General features: G+C 50.5%; 1 protein-coding gene across 2 annotated transcripts in view; it reads left to right on the top strand.

The window, feature by feature from the left end:
* The window catches only part of LOC146809310 (eosinophil peroxidase-like), a 139,664-nt gene that overhangs the window by 106,150 nt on the left and 21,460 nt on the right, over positions 1–12,054 (top strand). The window lies entirely within an intron of this gene.

Raw genomic sequence — 12,054 nt, 5'->3', positions numbered from 1 at the left:
GGTATTTATGGTCTTGGGCATCTCCTTCGAGATGGATGTCTGCACTGTGTCCATTTTACGCCACACCTTGTAAATTCTGTTCTTCACAGGAAATGTCTGAATATTAGGAGTATACACCTTTTTCCTGTCTAAGATCAGAAACACCAACCCTGGGATTGGCTCAGCACTGCAAATACATGTCCTGCTAGTTAGGTGTCAGACATAGTTAGTTGCACCCCCTTCACTGAGTCATGTTTCCCATCTACTAGATAAGGGGACTGCGTTGTCAAAAACCTTTTGTGAACAGTACAATACTTAGAGTGGGCTTTTTTCATGAAGGGATTGCTTTCTTGTTTATCTCACCTCTTTGTTCCTGATTCAATTGTTGTCCTCCTTATTATACCTCTGCTAGTCACACCCAAATATCATTTTGCTCTCACTGTGTTTTGATTGGATGGCATTTTTCCTTCCACAGCTGGCATCAGACCTTGCTTTGCAGTCCATATAGGGCTGTGTTTTGTTTCCTTCTCCCTGGCCCTGCTCTCCTTCCACCCTGCTGTCTTTAAGATTAAAAATGATCCTCTCAACGCGCACTTGCCTCCCCAGGCTCCTTGCTCACTGAGTACCTCCCACTACTGTATATGTGAGCAGACATCTAAAATTCTTTTTAAACGGTTTAAGACGGCCACCAGTGGGTAGGTTCTTTTTGAATGAAGTAACCATTCAAAGATGGCCAGCACACTTGTGTGAGAGAATGAGGCAACCATTATGAATAGTTTTGTTCAGACAAAAGAAAAGCCATTCAAAGATGGCCACCCTGCCTGCTTGCACAAGCACAGTGGTCACCTAAAGAGAAAATAAGCATTAGCAAAGTAAACAAGTGTTGTAAGTGAGAGCTGTTGCGTTTGCAGGTAATTATAATATTTTGCACCTCCCATACATTGCAGCCATCTCCACCCACTGTGGGTATGGCTTTTGCCTGCTTGAAAGACGTATTCTTTGTGGTTGCCATCTAGCGGTCATACCGATTGAGCAGTTAACATCACTGACAGTGAATGAGCCAGCCGATATGATCTTCAAAGCTCAAGAACAAGACACAGGTTTCTGGCCACACTGGTATGGACGTGCAGCATTGCTTCCACATTTTCAGATTGTGTATCTATGACATTTTCATATTTCATCATCATAGGCTTTATTTCGATATAAAAAATATCTTAAAAAGCAATACATTTAGCATGGAACAATAAAACAGTAAAAAGAGCCAATGCGTAATCATACAATTCATGCTGCAAATGGTCCCAATAAATTAAGTAAAATCATTTTAAAAAACAGATTAAACAAGGTACAAAAGCCTAGTTGATCTAATGCGCCAAGCCCAACCTAAAAACTTGGCTATACCACAAGCAAAGAAGGGCCGTGGAACACTTTTTAATATACGTAATGCCTCCATAAAGTGCCTTGTCCCGAGATCTCTACAAAGTGGTTTTAGCCATCTACTGCGGGGTAGTGCATAGGCCAGGCATTCAAAAAGCAGGTGCGGGATTGTCTCTTTCCTATTCTCACAAAATGGACACAAAGAGATTGTTTGGGCCGGGGCCTTCCACCTAGAGGTTAGTTCCCCGACGGGAAGTAGGCCTATCCTAAATTGAAAGTACAATGCCCTATCGCTGCGCTTTGTGACGGTATCCAAGTATGGTTCGCATAGGGGCATGTCTTTTACTAAAAGAAAGTCCAGGGTAGTCCTGCACAAATTGGGATTGCTAGATCTACCATCAGCTACCCAGTTCCAATATATTTTCTTTAACACAGACTTTGGGAGGGCTGATCTGTTGTCCCAGGCATCGCCAAGGCCCATGTTGAAGAGAAGACGCTTGACTTCCCTCAGCCATTGAATCTTGGGCCATCCCAGTGAATCTAGCACATCGGTTAGGCCATCCGCAAAGCTAGACATTTCTGGGACTCTCCAGATTCTCGCCCATAAGAGGAGAGGGCGGAGCCTAGCCTGGTCACTGATTGATCTCGTACCCATATCTAATAACAATGGGAGGGTTGGGGTACTATAGGGAAGCCCCATTAAGTCTTTAAGGAACTTGCTTTCTGAGCGTGATAACTGATCCGCCTTATATACCCCCCAAAGTTCAGCCCCATATAGAGCTGCATTAACACCCCGTGCCCTATAAATATCAAGAATGGGTGCAATGGGTTTAAGGGATGAGGCACGTTGTTCCTTAAGAAGGGCACCCACTACCCTTTTGTGAGTCAACAACATCTTTTGGAGGTGACATTTCCAACTCATCGAGTCACAAAGGCGAATGCCAAGATAATCAAACTCAGTAACCCTCTCTAGGGAAACAGAATCTAGAGTTGGTGGTTTGATTGTAATTTTCGGTGGATTGAGGACTAGATACTTGGTTTTATCTGTATTGATAACTAGCCCCCTTACATCACAAGAGGATTTGAAACTAGTTAACAGGCTCTGCAGGCCTACCGGGGTTTTAGAGATCAGGAGGGTGTCGTCTGCAAATAGGAGAGTGGGTATTTTTCTACCGGCCAGGGAAGGTGCATCTGATGGAACTTTCAATAAGTGTTCCACCACTCCGTTTACGTACAAAGAGAACAGAGTGGGGGCTAGAACGCACCCCTGGCGTACTCCTCTATTTACAGATATTCGTTTTGTTTTTTGGCCCTGGTTACCCCACCTGATCTGCGCGAAGTTGTCAGCATGCAACTTTACCAAAAGACTTAGAAGGTATGGTGGGATGCCCTGGTCATTAAGCACACTCCAGAGTTGGCTGCACGGGACTAGGTCAAAGGCAGTCCGCAAATCTATAAAAGCGAGATACAGACTGCCCTTGGCCAACACAACTACTTTCCAATAGAGCATCAGAAGCCGGAAAGATTGCTCTATCGTCCCCATACCCGATCTAAAACCGGCCTGATAGTCAGAGAGAATGCCTTTTTCCTCAACCCATTGTAATATTCTACCTAAGACCACTTTTCCCGCCACCTTCTGTGAGGAGTCTAAGAGGCTTATGGGGCGGTAGTTTGCTGGATCGGTCCGACTCCCTTTTTTAAAGATGGGTACAACTTCGGCACCTTTCCATGAGCCCGGAAGAGTTGCCCCACTGAAGGTAGCATTCATTTGGGCAGCGATGAGTTTCCCCCACTCCACTGGGTTAATACGTAGCAAGTCCCCTGGTAGGCCATCCGGCCCTGCTGCTTTGTTGGGGACAAGACATGTAATCGCCCCTACCACTTCCTTGGTTGTGAACAAGTGCTCCTCATTAAATTCACAAGATACTATGGGCTGGCATTCTATCATGCTTGTCCCCACACCTGGGTGCACAGTGTAGAGCTGCGAGAAGTGATCAAACCATGCGTCCTCTGGTATATTGCATGTTATTAATGAGTCCACAGGCTTGTCCCTAGCTCTTAGTAGGTCCCAGAAACCTTTAGGGTCCTTCCTTAGGCTGGCAACCTTTAGGTCATACCAGAACTGGTTCTCCCATGCTAACTTAGCCTCATTTATAACTCTCCTTTGATTGCCCCTTGCAGCGTTAATCAAGGCTCTGTTCTTGGATTTTACCGCCTTGATTAATTCCCTTTTGGCATCTCGGCAAGTAGGTGTAAACCACCCAGCATTGCCCTTTGTGACGCCTCTTTTGTTAGATCTTTTTCCCGCGTTGTGAACTAAAAATAGTTCACCTAATGCGTGTGTAGTTTGGTCAAACAATAATGAGACCTCCTGAGCGCTAATAGAGGGAGAGTCTAAGCGTGGGGGAATGTTAGTCATTATAGAATTTACCTCCCGGATCTTACACTCTTTGCCAGCAAAATTATTCAATTTTAGGCGCCTACCACAATTGGAAGGGCATACTTCGTGCGTAGATCTCCACACATGTGTGATTCGGGGTGGGGAATGATCCATCCATAGGGAGGACAAGGATAGGGCCAACGGATTGTGGTTGCTGTCAGTAGACGGCAAAACCGCCATGTCCAGCAAATGAGCCCACAAACCAAAGTTCAACAGAATGTAGTCAATCCGTGAGGAATGTCCTACTCTGTTGAACGTGTGGGCCCCCATTTTGTCTGAGTTGGATCTGCCATTAGTGGCTCTGAGGTCATACTCCATACAGAGTGCATTGAGGTCGATGGCGTTTTGATTCCATCTCCTGATAGGCGAGATTTGCAATGAGGGGATACCCCTCCTAGCGTCGTCTTCTCTATTTCCCAGCACATCATCCAAAGCAAGGGGTTCATACATACAATTAAGGTCCCCGGCTAGCATGATAAAGGCATCAGCTTTTATATTTCTAAGTTCCTCATCAATGCCAGTTGAGGGTAGCGTAGATGAACTCCCCGTGCACCTCTAACATAAATGTTAAAGATTTCAAATGTTTTCCCTCCACAAGGACCTCTCACAGTTAACCTTTGGAGATCAGGTGACTTCGTAGTTATAGATTTGATAGAATATCGCAGGGAGATATTCACACAAATTGTCAGCCCTCCTGAGGGACGGCCCTTCCCTCCCCTTGGTCGAACGGCAGGGACAAAATAGGTGGTGTAGCCCATCTTGTGTTGCGGTTCCAGAGACCAAGTCTCCTGGAACAGACAAATCCCAAACGACTCTATCATAGTGTTCCAATCTGGAATAACTATATTTCGTCCAAGTCCTGCTATGTTCCAACTAACTACCTTCAAAGGAACATTGCCACCCCCTTCCCACCCTAATTCCAAATCTCTTACAAGGGGGGCACTAGCGGTAGTTACAGTTGCCTCGATAGTTGGCAACGTCATGGTCTCCTTAGATATAATGACCCCCTTCGGAGCATCCCTGATTGTGAGAAACGGGTCAAGTGTCTTAGGACATGGCAAGAGAAATTGCGATTGCTCCCTGGAGATGTTTGGATAAAAAGGGGTGCTGGTGGGAGGTCTCACTTGTCCCGCCCCTACCATTAGGCTATTGCTTGGTAGCTCCCCAGTTGCCTCAACGTGCGTCTCCCATGTTAGGCGAATAGTATGTCAATAATTTTGCAAAAGCCAGCCACGTGGCTGGTATGGAATGTTGCCAGAGAAGCTAGGATGGGAGAGGGGACCACAAATCTGTCTGTCACCTCTATCCTCCCACCTAGAGAATCGAACTATCTTCCCAGGCACGATTGGGGGATAAAAGTAGCTAAGGTCATGGATGCCAATTTGACCCCCACTAGCAATTGGGCTATACTCCCTCAAGGGCCCACTGCATACATAGCTAGCCACCCTTGGGTCATCAAAGTTTACTATAATACAATCCCCGTTAATGGTTTTTTTATTAGAACCAATTCAGCCAACTCTTCTTACGTGGATAATTCGTCCCACCAGGGGTTTAGGCAAAGGCCTATTTTCTTTAAGCCAAAAAAGGGTCTTATTGTACAGGTCCTCAAAAGTCTCCCGCTTGCCCGAGCTAAGCACAGGCACCCCAGTCAAGACAGCTACATAAGGCTGGCAGGCCGGGGGAAGATTAACATTAGTCGCCCTTCCCTCCCCTAATCCCTTGCCTGTCTGCTGTGTATAAGCCTTTACAGGCTTGACTAAGTTAGATGTTAAGATCTCAGAGGGGCTTGAAGCCACAGGCTTGGTAGCTGGGGTAATAGGATTTGCTTTGCCAGGGGTGCCAAAAACTATGGGACCTGTCGTCTTTTTACTTAAGGTGGTATTGGCAACTTTAGTGGGCTTTGCTTTGTCTGCAGATTTAGTTGCTGATGGACCAGGCTTCCACCCCGACCCTTCGACTATAACAGTAGGTTGCGAGGCACAATCAGGCGCCTCCGGTACAACTTGTAAGGTGGCTGTTGGAAAAGCTGAACTTTGGTGTGCTATATATGGCTCCCTAGTAACACCCTCCCCCCTGTACCATCCTCCCTGTTTCTTAACTGTAACTTAATAAATGATTTTAGGGAGAAGAAATTATCCAGGGTTACCTGCTCCAATTTGTCCATCCGCTGAGAGAGCCCCCCAATTTTATCTAGCACCGGGAGAAGTAAGGATTTCATCATTTTCTCTAAGTTTGCAGAGAGTAAAGAATCCGGAGATGGAGGTGCTGGGAGACCATCGAATGATGCTTCACGGCCAGTGAGCGATTGCCCTCCCAATATGCCCTCCTCTTTGTCTCCCTGCGGCAGACAAGGATCTCGCCCTCCTTTCTTGTAAGGGCCACCCAACCTAGCACCAGCCTGCCTAGGCCTCTTATAGACTTTAGCCGGGATACCTTTTCGTGAGGTGGGTAGCCTTTTCCTTTTAGTAGGGGCAGGGTGTAGTTCCGCCTGTACCACTTAGGCCGGAGCAGGGGGTATATTAGAGTTATTAGGGAGGACAGGGAAAGGGGGCTCCTGGCTACGCTCTGGGGTAGGCACCAAGGCTATCGGGCCCAGCGATAGTCGGCGCTCGGCCATACCAATTTCCTTGTCAATCACATTGGCCACGCGGGTAATAAAACGGTCCATGGTGCCAATCATGTTTCCCCCATCTCCCTCACCCCCCCCCACCACCCCCCTTCAGGCTTTTACCAGAACGGGTAGACATAACAGGAACAAACTCAGTCCAGATCGGGTACCAATACACCCAGCACAGTCCCACGACAGCAAAAGATGAATGGTGCTAATGCAGTCCACCTATCTGATGGCACGTAGCTAGATATCAAGCTCAGCCCGGCGCCGCCCGCGCGCGTCCCGCGACGCGGAGGAAGCAGTTCGAATCTATCCCCCTCAGACGCGGAGGTGTGGCTGTGTGTGGGCGGTGCCAGTGGCGGGGCTTCTGGGAAGCGTAGTCCTGCTCCCACACGAAGCGCGCCGCTGCCTCCAGCAACAACAACAACGAGGCCAGGAAGGACACAAACACCAGCGATGCAGCCGCACCCGTCAAGGACCCAGCTCTGCCACCCAGGTAAGTGAACTCCACGGCGTCTTCCAAATAAGGATAAGGCTCCCGCTCCCCAGAGGAAGCAGTTCGAATTTATCCCCCTCAGACGCAGAGGTGTGGCTGTGTGTGGGCGGTGCCAGTGGCGGGGCTTCTGGGAAGCGTAGTCCTGCTCCCACACGAAGCGCGCCGCTGCCTCCAGCAACAACAACGACGAGGCCAGGAAGGACAAAAACACCAGCGATGCAGCCGCACCCGTCAAGGACCCAGCTCTGCCACCCAGGTAAGTGAACTCCACGGCGTCTTCCAAATAAGGATAAGGCTCCCGCTCCCCAGAGGAAGCAGTTCGAATTTATCCCCCTCAGACGCGGAGGTGTGGCTGTGTGTGGGCGGTGCCAGTGGCGGGGCTTCTGGGAAGCGTAGTCCTGCTCCCACACGAAGCGCGCCGCTGCCTCCAGCAACAACAACGACGAGGCCAGGAAGGACACAAACACCAGCGATGCAGCCGCACCCGTCAAGGACCCAGCTCTGTCTGCCACCCAGGTAAGTGAACTCCACGGCGTCTTCCAAATAAGGATAAGGCTCATATTTATTTTTAATTTTGTTAGAAAAACCCCACTCCCACACCGGAAGGGTGGTGGTAATGGGGTCTTCCCAGACATACACTGTGGTAGCTTGGCTCGAGTGGTCAGGAGTCAGGCACCGTGTTAAGCATACGACATACCCACACAATAACCATGCGTGCATCCGTTCCAAAAACGACACTACACCTTAAAAATTATACTGAAAATATATCTCTTTATCTTCTTTTCTCTTAGTTGCTGATTAAATAAATAATAATACAATCACAGTACACAAGGCTTCTCTTTAAAAAGTGCAGGTCAAATAAATAGTAACACTTTACAGGTGCAATAAATAGGATCAGGTCAAATAAATACTGTGAGGCAATAAATACTGTGCAGGAATAAGTTAGCTCAGGACAATAAATACATCACAGGAATAACTTAGATAAATACAATAAATACAGTACCCTCAATAAATAATATCAGCCAACAATGACATTTGTAAAATCAGATCACATTTAAAATACTATGGGCTGATTTGGCCCAGTCACAGCTTGTGGTTAGGTGGATGGCCTGAGGGGTATACTCCCTGGCTTGGACAAGGCTGAGGCCTAAACTGAGGTAGGTCAAGGGGGAATCTAGAGATCTGGCTCTCCCACACTACACAACCCCTCTGTATTAGTCTCAGCTCACCCCTGGCACAATCAAGCTGGTTCCAACACCTCTCTAGCCCCTAGGATAGTCTCTCAGGGCTCCACTGGGCCTTAGGCGCCCTCTATTCCACTTACTGCCCTTTTTATGAAGCTCCGACGCCGCTGGAGTCGTGTCGACGCCGTTAGGCGGTTCCGGTTCGATGTCGGCGGCCTCGGCTCGATGACAGTTCTTGTCGACGCCGGTAGGCGGTTCCGGTTCGATGTCGGCGGCCTCGGCTCGATGTCGACCTCCGGTTCGATGACGTCGGGCAATCTTGGCTCGATGTCGACTTCGGGCGGCTCCGGTTCGATGACGTCGGGCGGCCTTGGCTCGATGTCGACTTCCGGCGGCTCCGGAGTGCGATCTCCACTCCCGACCTCCGGTGCTCCTTTCCTCAGGTTCCGGCGACTCCGGAGTGCGACCTCCACTCCCGACCTCCGGCACGATTCTCTTCAGGTTCCGGCGACTCCGGAGTGCGATCTCCACTCCAGACCTCCGGCACGCTTCACCTCGGTCTCCGGCGACTCCGGAGGGCGGACTTCACTCCCCCGTCGACGCCGCACACTCGACCTCGGGTGACTTCCTCCTCGACCTCTGGTACTCTCCACGACCTCCGTCGGCGTCCTCTCTCGACCTCTGGCGGCTCCGGGTACGACGTCTGCTTTCCAGTCAGCGCCGCTTCTCCACCTCGGGCTCCAGGTCTCTAGGCTTCTCGACGTCGGACTTCAGGTAGTTACCAGTAACCAGGTCAGGTACTTGCTGTTCTTTACTTTTAAGGCCTGTTCCTGCTGTCTAGGTCCTTAAGATGGTTTTTCTTGCTTTCTCCCACACAGGGCTCCAGGCTGGGCTCAGTCAGTAGGGACTAGTATCAAGGGTGGGTTTATGGACCCCACTCCAGGCACAAGTTTCCACCCCTGCTGCCTCACTCCTTCCTCCTTCAGGTTTCTGCTGCTCTCTCTTCACCAGTCAGGTGCCAACTGCCAGCTCCAACTGTCAACTCTGGCTTAGCTTCCCAACATTCCAAACCGCCTCCAACTGTCACAGGGTTCCAGAATGTTGCAGAAGGTTCTAGTAGGTTCCAGTGGGTTCTGATGATGTCACAGGTGGCCACCTTTTTGTGCTCCAGGCCCTCAGACAGAAGTTCCAGGGGTAGATAAAATGGCTCCCTGAATCTGCATCAATACTAAAAAGTCTGGTGGTTCCCAAAAAGGAAAAAATACTAACAGGGTTTGAGGCAAAAGTGGGACAAAATAAATAATGATGAGGAGGGACCACCCAAAGGGGCTGACAGGTCTAACACGCGTCCCCCCCAGCTGAAAGTGGGGAGAGCTACCCAACCCCTTGGGAGTTCTCATCACTAAGGCGGAAATACCTTGAGAGACCGTCTGCATTGGCGTGGTCCACTCCAGGCCGATGTTCCACCTGAAAGTCCATTCCCTGTAGGGAAATAGACCACCTCAACAACTTGGGAATCTCCCCCTTCATCTGCATCAGCCAACGAAGGGGTCTGTGGTCGGTCTGAACCAGGAAGTGCGAGCCAAACAGGTATGGCCGCAACTTCTTCAGAGCCCATACCACTGCAAAGGCTTCACGCTCTATTGCACTCCACTTCTGTTCCCTGGGAAGTAGTCTCCGGGATAGGAAGACCACGGGTTGATCCAGACCCTCTTCATTGAGTTGCGATAACACTGCCCCAATGCCATGTTCTGATGCATCTGTCTGGACAATGAACTTCTTGGAAAAGTCTGGGGCCCTTAAGACCGGGGCCTCGCACATGGCTTGCTTCAGCTTCACAAAGGCCTGCTGACAAGCCTCCGTCCAGAGTACCCGTCGAGGTTGTTTCTTGGACGTGAGCTCCGTGAGGGGGGCTACGATGGTACCGTACCCCTTCACGAAGCGGCGGTAGTATCCCGTGAGGCCCAGAAAAGCTCGGACCTCAGTCTGTGTCTTGGGGGGTTCCCAGGCCATGATGGCCTGGATCTTCGCCTGGAGGGGTTGCACCGCTCCCCTACCCACCAAGTGTCCAAGGTACACTACCGACCCCTGCCCGATCTGGCACTTGCTGGCCTTGATCGTCAATCCAGCTTGTCTCAGGGCCTGGAGAACAGCTTGCAGGTGACGCAAGTGATCCTCCCAGCTGTTACTGAAGACGGCTATGTCATCCAGATAAGCAGCAGAGAAACTCTCCATTCCGGTGAGGATCTGGTTTACCAGGCGCTGAAACGTGGCAGGTGCGTTCTTGAGCCCAAAGGCCATCACACAGAACTGGTAGTGGCCATTGGGCATGGAGAAGGCTGACCTTTCCCTCGCTCCATCAGTCAAAGAGATCTGCCAGTACCCAGAAGTAAGGTCAAAGGTACTTAGATATTGGGCAGCTCCCAGCCGGTCAATCAATTCATCCGCCCTAGGGATCGGATGAGCATCAGTTTTAGTTACTGAATTCAGTCCCCGGTAGTCCACACAGAACCTCAGTTCCGGTTGGGCACCCGGTGGTGCAGCTTTTGGTACTAGTACCACCGGACTGGACCAGGGGCTGCTAGAAGGTTCGATCACTCCTAGCTCCAGCATCTTAGTGACTTCACTGTGAATGCTGGCCTTCACCTTGTCTGACATCCGGTAGATCTTGGACTTCACAGGTGGGCTGTCTCCTGTGTCCACATCATGGACGCACAGGTGAGTCCTACCCGGGACAAGGGAGAACAACGAAGAGTACTGCCCCAGGACCTGGCGGCAGTCCTCCTGCTGTTCAGGAGTTAGAGATGGGGAGAGAATCACTCCCTCCACCGACCCATCCTTCTCTTGAGACGCAAACAAATCGGGGAGAGGCTCGCTTTCCGCGTCCTCTGCTCCGTCAGTCACCATCATCAAGATGACTTCGGGCCTCTCGTGGTGGGGTTTGAGGCATGCAGCACCCATAGGGGCTGACGAGGGGTTTTAAGATCCACCAAGTAGGTAGCCTTACCCTTCTTCTCCAACACCTCAAAGGGTCCTGACCAGCGATCCTGGAGGGCGCTAAGCTCTCCCGGTTCGATCACCCACACCTTCTGGCCAGGCTCCAACTCCACCGGGTGAGCGGTGTGGTCATACCATGCCTTCATTACTGCTTGGCTGGCCTCCAAGTTGTCAGAAGCTTGCTTCCACAACTTAGCCATTTGGCTCCGGAAGGCCAGCATGTAGCTCACCACGTCCTGGGGAAGCTTTCTGGGAGTTCTTTCCCATCCGTCTCTCACCAGGTTGAGAGGTCCACGTACAGGGTGCCCATACAAAAGCTCGAAGGGGCTGAAGCCCACTCCCTTCTGCGGCACTTCCCTGTAAGAAAAGAGTAGACAGGGTAGGAGGACGTCCCATTTCCTCTGCAGGCTTTCAGGCAGACTTCTGATCATGCCTTTCAAGGTTTTGTTAAACCTCTCCACCAGACCATTGGTCTGGGGGTGGTAAGGAGTGGTGAACCGGTAGGTCACTCCACACTCCTTCCACATGGCCCGCATGTACGCTGACATGAAGTTGGTCCCCCTGTCGGACACAACTTCCTTGGGAAAACCCACTCGGGTAAAGATTCCCATCAGGGCCCTAGCCACAACAGGTGCTGTTATGGTCCTCAGAGGTATTGCCTCTGGGTACCGTGTGGCATGATCCACCAAAACCAGGATAAACCTGTGACCAGCTGTAGTAGGTGGATCTAACGGACCTACAATGTCGATGCCCACCCTTTCAAAGGGGGTGCTAACGACAGGAAGTGGTTCCAGGGGAGCTTTTAGCTTCACCCCTGTTTTCCCACTGGCTTGGCAAGACACACATGTCCGGCAGTAGGTATCGGACGACACTTTCATTTGAGGCCAATAAAAGTGTGGGACAAGACGGGCGAAGGTCTTGTCTTGCCCCAGGTGTCCTGCCAAGGGGATCTCGTGAGCCAACTCCAGAAGGA

Source organism: Triturus cristatus, chromosome 7 (genome assembly GCF_964204655.1).
Source record: "Triturus cristatus chromosome 7, aTriCri1.1, whole genome shotgun sequence".
Lineage (NCBI taxonomy): Eukaryota > Metazoa > Chordata > Amphibia > Caudata > Salamandridae > Triturus > Triturus cristatus.
Note: the sequence above shows the minus strand (reverse complement) of the source record. Positions and strands in the feature narration are given on the sequence as shown.